The sequence below is a fragment of the Saimiri boliviensis genome, chromosome 5, assembly GCF_048565385.1.
Source record: "Saimiri boliviensis isolate mSaiBol1 chromosome 5, mSaiBol1.pri, whole genome shotgun sequence".
Lineage (NCBI taxonomy): Eukaryota > Metazoa > Chordata > Mammalia > Primates > Cebidae > Saimiri > Saimiri boliviensis.
In genome coordinates this window covers 73,264,546-73,279,627 of record NC_133453.1, presented here as the reverse complement: position 1 = coordinate 73,279,627, position 15,082 = coordinate 73,264,546, and the positions used below count along the sequence as shown (strand labels likewise).

Here is a 15,082-nt window from a genome sequence, read left to right as displayed (position 1 = left end):
AATTATGTTTATGGCCATGCTTAAGCAGTACCATTTTTGAAGCACTGAACTAGATGTTTCTAATTAAATTACTTTATTTTCTCACACATCTTCCTTATGATGATAAGAATGGGGAGACAGTGTTTGATCAGTTTCATGACTTTTCCATCATTTATTTTAGGTGATAAAAATAAATGTTAATCTAGATGTATTTATATCTACATTTAGGTACACTTAAACTACTCTGCAAAAATACTTGTAAGATGTACATTTTTGGAGTAAGTGTAAACAATTGATACTTCAGTATGGCTACTTTAGAAACATCCAAAAATCAGTGAGCTCACTGGATAATTTAGCCACCAACTTTTACAACTGAGTAGCTGACAGGTTGATGTAAGGTGGGACTGTCTAGTAATCTTCTTTAGGTAAATGTTGTCAAAGTAAAATGTTTTCTGTTTTGTAAAACCAAAGGTGAGCAAGCATAGTGGACATTAATTTGGAGGTGACATGGTACTGCCTAGCATGGTAATCCACTGTCTAGATTTAGGGAGCTCATTATTGTATGAATTGTAGTTGGAGACCTACTGCAAGAGAAGTGAAAGAAAGCATCAGATGCCTTTTCCAGCCTCTTATGGATATAAGAGGTGAACACATGACTTTGGCCAATCCAATCAATGCACCAACTCAAAATTAATTTAGATCTAAAGACACAAAATAAGAGGGGCAATGGATAATCCATTTTTGCAAGAGAAACAGAAGCTTCAGTAGCATTTTGGGAAGCAGTAATATCAATGGAGCCAACAGCAGTCTCCAGTGTCACATTTTTGGTGGTTTTAGGATGAGATGTTATTTATGTCCACTCATCTGGTTTTGCCATTTGATGTTGGCTGAGGTCTTGGCTGCAACTTAATGCCCTGTCTGAGCACAGACTAGTAAGTATTAGTTTTAATCTATCACATGTTTTCATTTCTCCTATGCCAATTTTGTTACTGTGATTAAGCATAATTTGAAATATTAGTATAATATGGAATCTACATAAAAATTGAATAGTTTGTTTCAAATGTAAGTGAAGAAATAGAAACTGAAGTATCAAGTTATTCAATAACTGATAGTGGAAAGTTTGTAGAAAATGCTTTCTCACTGGTATATTCACACTTAAGTGGACATTCTGTCAGTCACTGAATCACTGTTAGTTTCCACCAATCACCTTTTCTCTCTTTTATGTCCCAATTTCCCTAAAGGCTTTGGAGCATAAGACATAGTTCAAATTTGGGTTTACTTTTCTTTTACAGGCATTTTAAAGATTGAGTATTCTCTGCCTTCCAGTTATGAAAATGGCGTGGGTTTTATTTTGGTTTCTTATATTTATTTGCATAGTTTTGTATACATATTATGTTGTATTTGTTTTTCTTGTTGTACTGCACTGTTTATGGAATACCTGCAGGAAGGTTCAGAACTGGGCAGTTCTCATTATCCCTGGCTCCATGAACTACTTGCATTAAAATAAATTTTAGATGGCTCAATTATTTAAATACAAAATAAAATTTAAATTTAAAACAAAATTTATAAAAACAATTATAAGCGAATTTATTTTTAATAATTTAAAATGAAATCCTAGTTTAGTGAAGCAAAGTGCTGGTTAGGATATGTAAAAAACACTCTGTTTTTGTTCATATAAAATAGTATACTATTCTTAGTATATTGCATAAAATATGTATAGGATGAAATCTGGTACTATTTTATAAATTAAAATGCTTACACTTTATCCTAGCAATCTGAGCAACAGAAACTTGACCCTTGTGTACAAACGTCAAATAAATTTATGTACTCAAATCTGTTCATAGTAGCGTAATTTTGATAGTTAAGAGAAGCAGTCAACATATATCTCAGGTGCAGCCACTAAAAAATATTATAGTACATCCTTAAAATAAACTACTATTTTTTTTTGTTATTCTGTAACTACAGTGAATTTTAAAGTTAAATACATATAGAATAATCTAGAAATAGAAACAAGTATTAACTGGGAATAATGTCATTCCTGTTATCTTAATTTTTTAAAACATTGATAGTTTATTTCTAACTTTGTACATAGATAACGGGTCCTGATAGTGAAGCCTAGAAAATCCGGCTTGTATGACAGACTGACTGTTATCCATATAGAGAATATGGACTATGAGAAAAGCATCAGCTTAGAAATTAGGCAAAGATACTGTCTTTTCATTTTTTGGTGGGTTTGAGGCACATCTGAAACAACTAAAAGAAAAATTCAGAGATTGGAAATATAAATCTGGAGGTTAATATACATCATTAAACTGTACAGATGTGGACAGGTTTTACATGCAAATATAAATAGTTATATTTACAAACATGAGTGTGTGTGTGTGTGTGTATATATATATATATATATATATATATATAGTATATGGTTATATCATTGAATGAATATATAAATAATATATAAATAGCTGAAACCCAGAGAAATAAAAGAATTATGTGTATTTGCAAAATGTGTGAAATTCTTTGTGGAATGATTACAAGGGCAGCATACTGAAAAGCACCTACCTATTAAGATTTATGATTAAAAAATCAACTCTATAAGACAAAAGAGTTTACATATCATCACTAATACATATTTTAAGTGACATGGTTCAAATATTAGTAAGGTATATCACCGTCAAATCTTGAAAGAAATTTGGAAAAAATGACACATTATAAATTAGGAAATCATGATTAAGCATAATCTCCACCTTCTCAGCAGAATAAAAAGGAAACCAGAAGACGGTATAACAATATCTTTAAGATGTCAAAGGAAAAAGAAATTCAAAACTAGAATTCTACATAGAGCAAAAATATGCTTCAAGAATGAAGACAAATGTTTTCATATATTTCAGATGAAAATTCTATCTTTAAGAAGGAATGAAGAGAATGAAAAATAATAAATATATGAGAATACATATTTTTAAAAGCACAAGTACCCAAAATTGGAAAAAGTCCATCAAAACAAGAAGAGATTTATGAAAATAAAAATGGAAGTCTATACCATAGAATACAATTAGCAAAAAAAATCAATGAACATAACAATGACTGAGTGACAAAACATTGTGCTGGGTGAAAAGAGTCTTACATCAAGGACGACAAACTATAGGATCCCATTTATATGAAGTGCTGGAAGAGAGCAAGCTAATCTTGGGAGTAGGGAAGGAATTGACTGCGATGCTGTGATGACCTCTCTGTGGTGACGGTAATGTTCAACATCCTCTTAGCGATATGCAGCACACCAGTTTGTACATTTGTCAAAACTGCTAAAATAGTACCCTTCAGATCTGTGCTTTTACTTTACCTTCAAAAAAAAAAAAACAATAAACAAATCCTGAATTCTAGTTACTTATATGAATGATCAAGTGTTTATGCGTAAGATGTACTGCGGTTTTCAACATATTTTGAAAGGTATCACAAAATAAGAATTTATGCATGGTTTGAGGGATGCACACAGGGAAAGATACATGATCAAGTAAATATAAGATAATAATTGAAGACTCTAGTTTTTGAGAATATAGGTATTCTTCGCAGTTCTGCCAACTTCTCTAGGTGTTTGAAATGTTTTATTACGAATATTTGAGGAAAAAAGTTTAATTCTGGAACAAAATCATCTGGATTTAAATCTGGGCTTTATCATTTTCTAACAGTAAACCTTAGGCAAGGTATTTAACCTCTCCATGCCTCAGCTTCCTCCACTATAAAATGGGAATAATAAGAGTGCCTACCTCATAAAGTAATATGACTACTGAATGAGTTAAGACATATAAAGCACTTAGGACAATGCCTACCAGGTACTATGCACTCAATAAATATTAGCTTTTACTAGTTATAATCTTCTAAAGTACTGTATTTTCATTTTACTCCTCTTTTTAATGAAAATATCACCTTCCCAGAATTTAAACAGAAGATATGCAGAACTTAATTTTTTTTTTACTAATAACTCAAAAGAAGAATACACTATAATGATAATCTATAATATTTTAACATTCTTAAATTATTTTTAAACTCAAAGGGCTCTGCTTTTTAATTTCTTTTTTGCTTTATATATTTGTCCTTTATCATCATTGTTAGATTTTATTCTTGCTAATTCTGAGTTGCTTCTTTGTATTTACTACATCTTCTAACAAATGTCTCTAACTTGCAACTTGTAAAGACCATAATAATAGACTGCAAGTGATATCCATGCTGTCCAACAACAACAACAACAACAACAACAAATCAACAATGCTGTCAAATTTTGAGCTGCTCAGAAACCTCTTCCTCCTGCACGCCCCAGCCCCTCCAACCTGATACTCCAGTATTTTCTTGTCCTGAGCTGTAGCTTGAAGGGTCAAGATTGATGGATGGTGACTGCTGGGTAAATAAGGAATAGCATGCTTCTCTCTAGATTTCCAGACTCCAGTCAGGTTTAGAAGAAACCAATGATAATTCTTTTCATTCTAAGTGTAATTCAAAACATGTCATAATTATTACTTAATGACTTAAAATCCCAAGGGCAGAATTATTTATATGTGGGAAGACTGAGAGGCAGCCAGATGGACAGATGTAACATCTGAGAGGAAACAGTCATGTACTGCTGTGAGTATTCAAGCGCTAGTCCTCAATACTGACTCAGGCTTGAGCCTATTTGTTGCATAACTAATTTATATTCTTGAATTATTTTTGTATTTGCAACTCTTTACTCCATTGTGGCTATCCCTTTCTTTATTTCAACTCGTTTTCTTGCCACAGAGATTGTTCCACTCTTTCACAACTTAATAACTTTGGTTAAGCCTCTTATCTTTAGATTATTTGCAATTGTGTTCTTCCCACAGTTCAGCCAGTTTTACCTAAGGCTCCTCCGTATATCTGCCTGATCTAGGATTCATCTATTCTGGATCTGAGTTCTAGGCTTTTGGCTGGCTCTTGATTTCTAGATTACATACGTAACTCCATCCATTTTTATCTTATAGCCCTTGAAACACATCATTACAATATTCTATTTTGCAGAAAGAAGTTGTAAAGGAGTAAGTCTCTCCATAAGAAAATCATATTCACTTATTTTTATAATTATATATTTTAACATTCTTATTTCAGGTATATTAAAGGAGCTACAATTTTTTAAGTGATTATTCTTGGAGGTCCTATTTGGAAATAAGCTTAAGTACAGTTTTTATGCTTTAACATTCATTTGTTGAACAATCATTTGTGTAACATGTAGTTATTAAGTGCCAAGTATGGTTCCAGGCAGCAACACTAGAAACATTAACAAAGTATGAATATAGTCAGTCACTACATTTATGGACAATGGAATACAGACTTATAAACAAATAAGAACCAAGTCTTACCTTGTTAATCTCTAAAATTGATTACTTTCAAAAGAAACAAAGTCTGGAATTAAAATCATCCCAAACACTGATGGACCTGGTTCTACAGATTATATGTCAAATTTTCCACTACTATGGGACAATTAATATCTCTCTTCTTGAGGGAAGGAACAGTCTAAGACATTAAGCTTCTGAATGAGAGTCAACAGACACGATAGTATTAGAAGTCCACAAACAATGCCAGAAAACCAAAGTAAATCACCCTGTCAGATGTGAATGCAAATATACTAAGATCGAAGAGCATAAGGAAGGCTTAATGGCAGTTGAAACACTAGAAAAGGTGACAAATCACTGGGAATAAGATCTTTTTGAGGGTCTCCTGCCTCACTGAGAAATGTGACTATAACAATGATACAGGCAATAGAAAGGGAGGTTTCTAGGAATAAAAAGTGAAGCTGGTTCTGCCTGAAATGTTCCTACTTGAAGCTTCCAAGACAACAAAGATCTTTGATTCCCTGTCAGTAACCCCTGGGAAAGTCGTTGAGCCCCACATGCTAAAGAACTCAATGTTCCTAATTTCTCCAGATGTTCTCCAAATTTCCAGTGCTTTGCAAAACAAGCTTCTAGAATTCTAAATTATCCTTTGTTATCTCACCAAAAAGAGCAAGTTGTGAAAGCGCCAAGATTGTCCTGTAATTCTATTTCTGGTGGATCCAGTCTGTTAAATCCTTGACCAAAAATTCCTGGCTAGTGGCCACATTAGGATTTAACAAGTGAAAGAAAAGTAGGCTGTGCTGCTTCTCAGAGGAATACAAAGGAAGCTCTATGATGCAACCAGGGTATAACTTGCCCTTCATCCTGAGGTCCTTGATACAGTTTGTTCCCCTGAGATGCAAGACCTGATCTCATCCAAGACCTCATCTCAACTTCTGTTTAAAAAATTCCAGAACTGGAACATGCCTGGGACTCTTCAGGATCTCTCAGAAATAGCTGACCTTCTTGAGTATGCTCTTAATCTGTGGTTAGACTTAATCTGTAGATTTCCTTGACTCTTCATTATTACTCAGCTTCTCCTCTGCAGTAGAACTAAGCTAATAGATCCACAAACCATATCCTAAATCAGTGAACAGACAGAAGAGGTCTGAACCAGTGTCACATAAGGTCCCTCATAAACCTCCAGCACCAAGTCTAGCTCTGTGCTAGCTTCAGATAGACACAAAAGCTTCAACAATGAACCAGACCCTGGAAGGTTGACTAGATGTGAGTTTCAAATCTGCACTTCACAAGTTTTGGAGTTTCTAAGAGATGAGAGAAGATGAGAGGATGGTGACTTCTGATCAACACCCTGGTACTGAGAGCCATAGAGAAAGAAAATCTCGGTACAAGTGATTTCAATCATACAAGCCCTGGACTGCATATCAGAAATCTCCTGGGGCTAATATTGAAAATTTAGGAACCTGTGGCCCAATCCAGAGAAACAATTTCAGAATAGCTTGTGCTGCAGCCCACTGAGATGAATCTGATGCAGACTGCTAGGCAGAAAGATGCCTTGACTGGTAATTAAGTTTCACCCAACCACCTTTATAAAGCAAGCAGATGCATTATCTTTTCTTGTTTATTTTTTCTCATCTGATAGCTTGAGTATGAGAGATAAAGCATAGACAGGAGTTGCTGAGGCAAATACCTATTCAGCAATAGCCCTTCTCCAGAAGATCCACAATCTTTTTACATTTTTGGACACTGGTTTTCCCTCAGCTCTAATGACCTTGCCATGTTGGCATTCACATGGTGGAGGACCTGTTGCAACACAGCTCTAAAGTCTAAAATCAAACAAACACAACTGGGACATTCACCTTTGCCCGCGGCTCCCACGCATCCACCTCCAGGATCTCTTTTTTCCTTCTACTCTCTCCTCTCCTTTCCAACCTATCCAATCTCATGTTTAAGTAATGTGGCCTAAAGTTCTAGGTTCCTTGGGGGCAGTTGGGTTTATGTCTGTTTTTGAGGATTAACTATTAATTATATACCTTTACCTTTTCAAAACCAACCTGAGTCAGATGATAAATTACGTGGCCACTCAATCAGTGAGCCAATGCTCCCCCTAGAGAGCCCAGTTCCCATGGAAGGAAGAGGCTGCATCAACATTTTGTAACAGCAATGGCAGCTGTATCTTCTCAGAAATAATGAAGGACAGGGAAGAAAAGAAATGCCAGAAGTCAGTGCTTTTCTTCTTCCCTACTCACAATTCCCAATTGTTTCCCCTGTCCCTCAGTTTTATTCCCAGAGGAGAGCCTGCCAGGAATGAACTCAAGCTCTGGAGATAGATTCACCACCTGTAGGAGCTAACTGCCCAGGGTTGTCACCTCTTCACTCCCATTTATAATCCCATCTTAGGGAACTGAAAATGCAGCACCTAAAGAATCAATCTCTGTGCTTTTTGAGAAACGAGTCGATCCTAGGGGAGACAAAACAAATGTTAGGTTAGATTTGGCAAATAGAATTGTGGAATGTTCTATTCTATATGAAATATATATTCCTAATTCATTCCAAAAAGATTGAGGTTCACATTCAAGAATGTAGACCATAGAGCAAGACAATATAAATTAAGAAAAATGAAACAAAAAAATAAGGGCAGTGGATCAGTAGACTGAGAATAATATTGCAAATGCCAATTTCATTCTGTGTGCAGCAGGAAATAAGGATAAAACGACTTCTTAGTTGTTTTCAAACTATTTTTAAATCATTATGCTGTGTATCAGACAAGGACAATATATCATGTATCATGTCTATTGCACCAATGACATTCAAATAAGTGTAAAAACAAAGCAGTGATGACAATAACACTCAGTTAACTTGGGTTTAGAAGGTATCATCTGCATAAATAAAGATACAGAGTTAATGCAACCATTGTACATAATCTATATTGTTAGGAATGTAGGAATTATACCTGCTGACCAATTTAGCAATTTAGTGACCAGCTTATATTGACATGTTAGTTAATTTGGGCAACTTGACTGTACTTAATAGACATATTATGGCTTATATTTCATCTTTCTCACATTCCACAATGACTCACAGCTAAGTTATTTAATGCAGGGCTTTCCCTTGGAGCTTTCTGACTAGAATGCTTTTCCCCTCAGGGTTTACAACCCAAATGATATTAAATGCATTGCTTTTTTAATTTTTATGGAAGTCTATGACAATTTTATCAATGACTTCTAGGAAGCAGAAACCTATGAGGAAAGATGACTAAAGCTAATGAAATTCTAAAGAATACACATAAAAGTGCCTCAACCAATTATTTTAATAGTATAACTCTGTAGCGATATAATTTGGATTCATCTCAATGAATATGACCATTTACAGGCTGGGATAAGGAGGCAACAGCTAGCTACCCTCATACAGTGCAGGTGAGAAAGTAACTTGGTGGAGTTTTTTTGTTTGTTTGTTGTTTGTTTGTTTTTTTTTAAGGCTACTTGGCAACACTTTATTTTCATTTATTTTTTGAGATGGAGTCTCACTCTGTCGCCCAGGCTGCAGTGCAGTGGTGCAATCTTGGCTCATTGCAACCTCTGCCTCTCTGGTTCAACCTGATCTCCTGCCTCAGCCTACAGAGTAGCTAGTATTACAGGCATGTGCCACCAGGCCTGGCTAATTTTTGTATTTTTAGAAGAGAGAGGGTTTTACTATATTGGATAGGATGGTCTCAAACTCTGACCTCAGGTAATCTTCCCACCTCAGCCTCCCAAAGTGTTAAGATTACAGGTGTGAGCCACCACTCCTGGCCAACAATTCCTTAAATAAAGTTCCATGTACTCTTTGGCCCAGCAATTAAACTGCCATATAAAACTTCTTGCTGAAGTTTGAGAAGTCACATTTGCAAGGATGTTTAATTCTTTTAATTCCAAAGAGTAGAAACAAAGTGCCTACCCTAAGGAGCTAATAACAAAATATTTGCGTACATTGCTGTCATGGAATACTAGTTAGTTACAAAAAGAAATGAGAGGGATATGTCTGTGCTCATATGGAAAGTTTCACCAAATCAATTACTAAGTGAAAATGTAAAGTTGAGAACAACTTGTATCACTGGCCTTTGAATAAAATGTTTTATAATGATTGTATACAAAAAGTTTATACATTAGCATGATCATACTATTTTCCCCTCTGGAAGTGAGTAAAGTGTTGCATTTATGGAAAGAGTCCAAAAAGGTATCAGAGGATTCTGTTGATTTCCAGTTAATATTTCTATACTACTTGAATATAACTCACCATGTATATGTATTACTAAAGCCCAGAAATGGAAATTTTGCATGCATGCTGAAGTTTGAGGAATAAAGGACAGCTTGACTGAAATGATATCAATCCACTTGAAATTTTGCAGCCATTTGTGTGAATGAACATTCTTTAAATACCTCTTGACTTCAACCCACTTGAATTTTGCTTTTGGATTTTTTTTTTCACTTGGGTTGGTTATTTCCAATTTGGCTTTGACTATCTGATGCCTACTTTTTTACTTGTCTGTGGCAAACAGTTTATCTGGGCTGACTTCATTGACTTTTGCTACTTTCCCCTTGGATTCTGACTGCAGCTATGTTTTCCTCCCAGGTCAGTCCATTTTGGCTCAGGTTTTATTCTTCAATATGTACACTTAATTCTGGACTCAACTTTCTCACTCTGATAATTTCAGCCAACACACTCCTAGAATATGTTATCTTGCAAAAGAAAATGGTAAATAAGCAACTTTCTCAAAAGCATAAATATGCACTGCTATTTTAAAAAGTATTTTATCTTTAATTGATAAATAGTAATTATATATATTTAGGGGATACAAGGTGATGTTGTTTATATATATAATATATACGTATACATACACATTGTGGAATGATTAAATCAAGCTAATTAACATATCCATTATCTCACAAACATATTTCTTTGTAGTGGAACATTTAAAATCTATTCTTTTAGCATTTTGAAATATACAATACATTATTATTTAACTATCACCACCATGATGTGCAATAGATCACTTATGCTTATGCCTCCTCTCTAACTGAAACTTTGCACACTTTGACCAACAACTTTTCCTTTCCTCATTCACTCTTATATCATGTTTTCGAGATGGAGTCTCACTCTGTCACCCAGGCTGGAGTGCAGTGGTGTAATCTAGGCTCACTGCTACCACCTCCATCTCCCTGGTTCCAGCTATTCTCCTGCCTCAGCCTTTCGAGTAGCTAGGTTTAAAGGCCTGTACCACCACGCCCGACTAATTTTTGTATTTTTAGTAGAGACGGGGTTTTACCATGTTGGTTGGCCAGGCTGGTCTCAAATGCCTGACCTCAAGTGATCCGCCTGCCTCAGCCTCCCAAAGGGCTGAGTTTTCCCCAGCCACCTGAGAGCACCATTCTGCTCTCTACCTCTAAGAATTTCTCTTTCTTAGATTTCACATATATAAGAGATCACGCAGTTTTTGTCTTTCAATGCCTGGAATATTTCACTTGGCATAATATCCTCCAGGTTTATTCATGTTGTCACAAATGATGTGTATCCAAAAGAATTGAAATTAGTTTGTCAAAGAGGTATCTGCTCTCTCATATTTGCTGCAGTATTATTTACAATAGCCAAGATATGGAAGAAACCTAAGTATCTATCACATATGAATAAAGAAAATGTGGTATATACGCACAACAAAATGCTATTCAGACTTTTAAAAAAGGAAACTCTGTCACTTGCATTGCCATTTTGTTTGGATTAGAATTCTTAAAAATTTTTGAACCAGGCATTTCTCTGAATTTAAAAAAAAAAAATCTAGAACTGTCACATTTACTGAAACCCTGGAAGCTTCTTAGAACTAGCTATTTATCTCTGCTTCTGATAACTCTGAAAATGTCTGTTTTTCCAGGGTGCCAACCCACGCTCCCCAAAATCCTCCCCAAAGCTCCTTTAGCTTTTCAAATGTGGAACCAAACATAAAGGTATCCATCTCCTTCTCAAATTGGAGAGAAACTAGAGAAGTGCCTTGAAGCATATTAGGTGAGCATGATTTCGTTTTTGTCTCACTCTGAGTTGGGCAACAATGTCCAACACAGAGGCCCGGAGCCAGAGAGAGAGTAGATATGGGAAAGAGCCTGTAATCAAGTGCTTAGACCATGCTGCCTCTGGGAGAACTCAGAGTGAGCAGCTGGTGGACTGAAAGCCTCACCCTAGCATTTAAAGTAGAAAAGGCAGACTTTTCTACTCAACACAATATATTCACCCAGGGTCTATGGTGCCCAAATCAGCATCACCTCCATTCTAGTTTAAAACAAAACGTTCTGTCATAATATCAGGCCTTTCTAATCAAAATCTCCATGAGTGGGGCCCCCCAGCTTCTGCATTTTCATCAAGCTCATTGATGCCTATGCACTGTGGCACCTGACTCAAACTACCATCAGAACCACCCACTGAGCTAGTTATCCTTAGCCAACACCAGGCTGAATCAATCCAATTATAATTACTGCAGAGACAACAGGGATACCTGTTTGCTAGGGATTCCAGGATGAAATATGAGAAGATGGAGCCTCATTTAGAATAAGCAGTAAATGAACAAATGTATGTAAATCATAATCTTAGCTGGGTCAAGAGATAGGCACCAACTGAAAAACATCCCCTGAAGCCTTCAGATGAAATCTTATCTTTAACCTCAAAGGTTCCCTCTTTCAGTGTTGCTGCAATGAGACCTCAATTGTCTGGTTGGTCAGTCCTCACCAATAGAAGAGAAGGAACCAATGCGGGAGAAGAAAAGAGATCTGTTGTACAAGATTTTCTCATGTGATAATGGGTGCATTGCTGATAGCTGGGGTGGGGGTGGGGGTGGGCAGAGGTTGTAGTTGTTCTTCTTACGCTGACAAATACTGGTAATGGTTAGTGGAAGTAATTGGATCAGACTCCCAGAAATCAAGAATGTCCCTTTTACTCCAAGGTCTCCACCATAAGCTTTCAGGAGAAAGCCTAAGGTGATAGATGGTGAGTCAATCTCCGAATAACCCAGTTGTGATGCATATCTCAGACCAATGAGATCTAGGGCTGGAGTGTATTCAGATTCTTCTTCCCTGAGAAAGGGATTGAGGAAAATACTGTTATTTTTATTTCTAGTATGCTTTGAGCAGGTATTTATCCCACTCTCGGAAAACCAGTGAGAGTGTATATCCCCTACCACACCGTCTACCAGGAGGCTATGGAGACATAATGCCCATTTTTGAAGTGCTTGACTCTGGCTTCAGTTCTCCAATGGAGACTGATATGCAGCAGAAGGACCAAGGGTCATGTGCCATCTGGGATCTGGTGACCCCTTTCCCGAGCCCATGTTCAGATTGAGGTCTTTCTTCTATTACTTTAAACATATCCATGAGAAAGAAGGGACTTACAGTACCTAACCCCCAGGTGTAAGATTTTAATGAATCTCTGCAGTCAAGAGTAAAGTATTTATGCCTAAACTTTGATTTCTTCTATGTTAAGTAATGGACCAAATACATTTGGCAATATCCAATATATGTGATGGCTTCATCCCTAAGAAACAGGACTACACATCCAAAATGAAATTTAAAACTAAAAACAGAAAGCAGGTAAAGCGTATTTGAAGAATATGACAAGGTGTTTAAATATTCATAGCTAGCCAAAGCACACACTTCTCACTATTTTGAGGATGGAGGCTTTCCGATTAGAATATGCTTTAAACTGCAAAGATGGCAAGAAATGGATTTGAATTTCACTTCCTCTAGTGCATTCTAGAGAAGCATATCAAAGCCCTCCGTATGTTTATATTCAACCAGACTGAGAAGGAAAACCAGAATAGTGAAGTAGATAAAAACACAGAATAATTCCTTATGTAATCAACAGTTACACATATTATTTCCACAAACTCTTAATATCATTTCTGTCCATTAGTTTTTATCAGGAATTTTTGGAGTGTCATTTATAAATAAAGAAGATAAAGCTTACTCAAGTTAAATAACAGGCTTAATTTGTACAAAAATTGAAATAAAGTTTTATGGCTCTAAATCCCAGAGATTTATTCACTGGACTTCCCGCTCAATCACTGATTTGGCAGGTAGCCTCAGCAAATTATTCATTATAGGTCTTACTTGTAAAACAGCAGCTGGATTACAGCATCTTTAATTAAGACTAGTCATAGCAGGTATGGCACCCAGGATTGTGTTCATTACAGGACCCAGTTTCCTTCTGCTTTGCCATAAACTGCTCTCCTGAATGAAGATCATGGGGGAAAGTATCCTCAAGAAACACCATCTAAACTCTTTCCCATTTCAAGATATTTTTCAGTCAAATATCCAAACTGGAACTCATCATTTTCATTAATGAAAGGGGCCCATTGATGTGTCATTCCACATGGGTTCATCATTTGTCTTGTTTTGACCAGTGTCCTAAGTTTTGAAGGTAATACAATCAGTCACATTATCACTTCTAAAAGCAAACCTCCAGAAGGTAGGCGTTTTACAGAACTAAATAATGCAACAACAACAAAAACTCTGTTGATCTAGTCAATACCAAAATGCCCAGCTGACTAAACTGAGCACACCATTGCCAATCACATCAATTTCTCTACTTTTATACTGACTATTCTTCTGTGAAAATCAATCTTGAAATCTCTGTTATTTAGAATAAGAGATAGGATTCCTAGAGGTGTACACCAGTCTGCATAACCTCTCCTCCATTTTATACTGTCATGATATCGTGTAATATAAGTCACTGTCATATAGGGTTACTAGAACTTTACACTAACAGAGAATGTTGGTTTCAGAAGCTTACCTGATGGAATCAGAAAACAGATCGCACATGCAAACGCCCACAGACCACGGCTGCTGTTTAAGAATACTCTTGAAGTAACTCTGTTAATGCACGTTCAAAATTTTAAATTTCCATCCTCCTGCTGGGGACCCTAAGGGTGTGTATGGGGTGGGGCAGGTAGGAGTGGGTGGGATAGGCTGGCGGCAGACAGTGACTATCACCATTCTGGGACTGGACCCAACAGCAAGAGAAAGGCACTTACTTGCTACGAAGTGGCACGTCTCCACCAGCACCTAAGGGAACCCTCAGGAGCACGGCTCCTTGGGGCCCTTTCCTCCTCCTGGGCTTCTCTTTCTCCACGGATCTCTCGGGTTTTCTGAGCTCTAGTTGTAAAGAAGGTGTTGTTAAGCTGGCGTCTACCCTCATCAGCTGTGGCTCTGCAGTAAATGGGCCCCACTGAATTGGCAGTTAGACACCGACTCACTGGGGCGGCTCTCCAGCCACTGACCCAGAGACCCCTCCTGCCCAGATGTCCAGTGGAGCCGCGCCCGCTGCTTGGAAGCTGTTTTTGTCTCCTTTCCACGCCTCCCTCCCCTCTCCCAGCCACTCCACTCTCTCCCCCGCCCTCATCTCCAGGCCAGTGCGCGACTTCAGCATCCAGATCGGGCGTGGGCGGGTGATATTGACAGAGACCTGCTGCAGAGGCAGTTAGCAGCAGCAGCTGCCGAGGAAGGGAGGGAGGAAGAGGAGCAGGGGTTGGTGAGGAGGGGAAGAGGCGAGAGGGCCTGGAGGGCTGGAGGAACGAAGGGGCTAGGGAGCAGCCGGGGAGGAGAGGAAAAGGAAGAGCGTGGTGCAGATAAATTGGGGGGGGGGAGGGGAGAGTGAAAATGAGGGAGAGGAGAGGAAGGCAGCAAACTCCGGTTCTTTAACCTCCAGCTGTATTCTCTCTCCCCTTGCCTAGGTGCCCCAGCAGAACT

General features: G+C 37.3%; 1 protein-coding gene across 1 annotated transcript in view; it reads right to left on the bottom strand.

Moving 5' to 3' along the window:
• The window catches only part of SCN7A (sodium voltage-gated channel alpha subunit 7), a 91,567-nt gene extending 76,893 nt beyond the window's left edge, over window positions 1-14,674 (bottom strand). Inside the window, exon 1 of the mRNA XM_074399549.1 lies at window positions 14,368-14,674. The gene's annotated coding sequence lies outside the window, so the exon portion shown is untranslated. The remainder of the gene's footprint in view (window positions 1-14,367) is intronic.
• Between the last annotated feature and the right edge of the window lie 408 nt (window positions 14,675-15,082).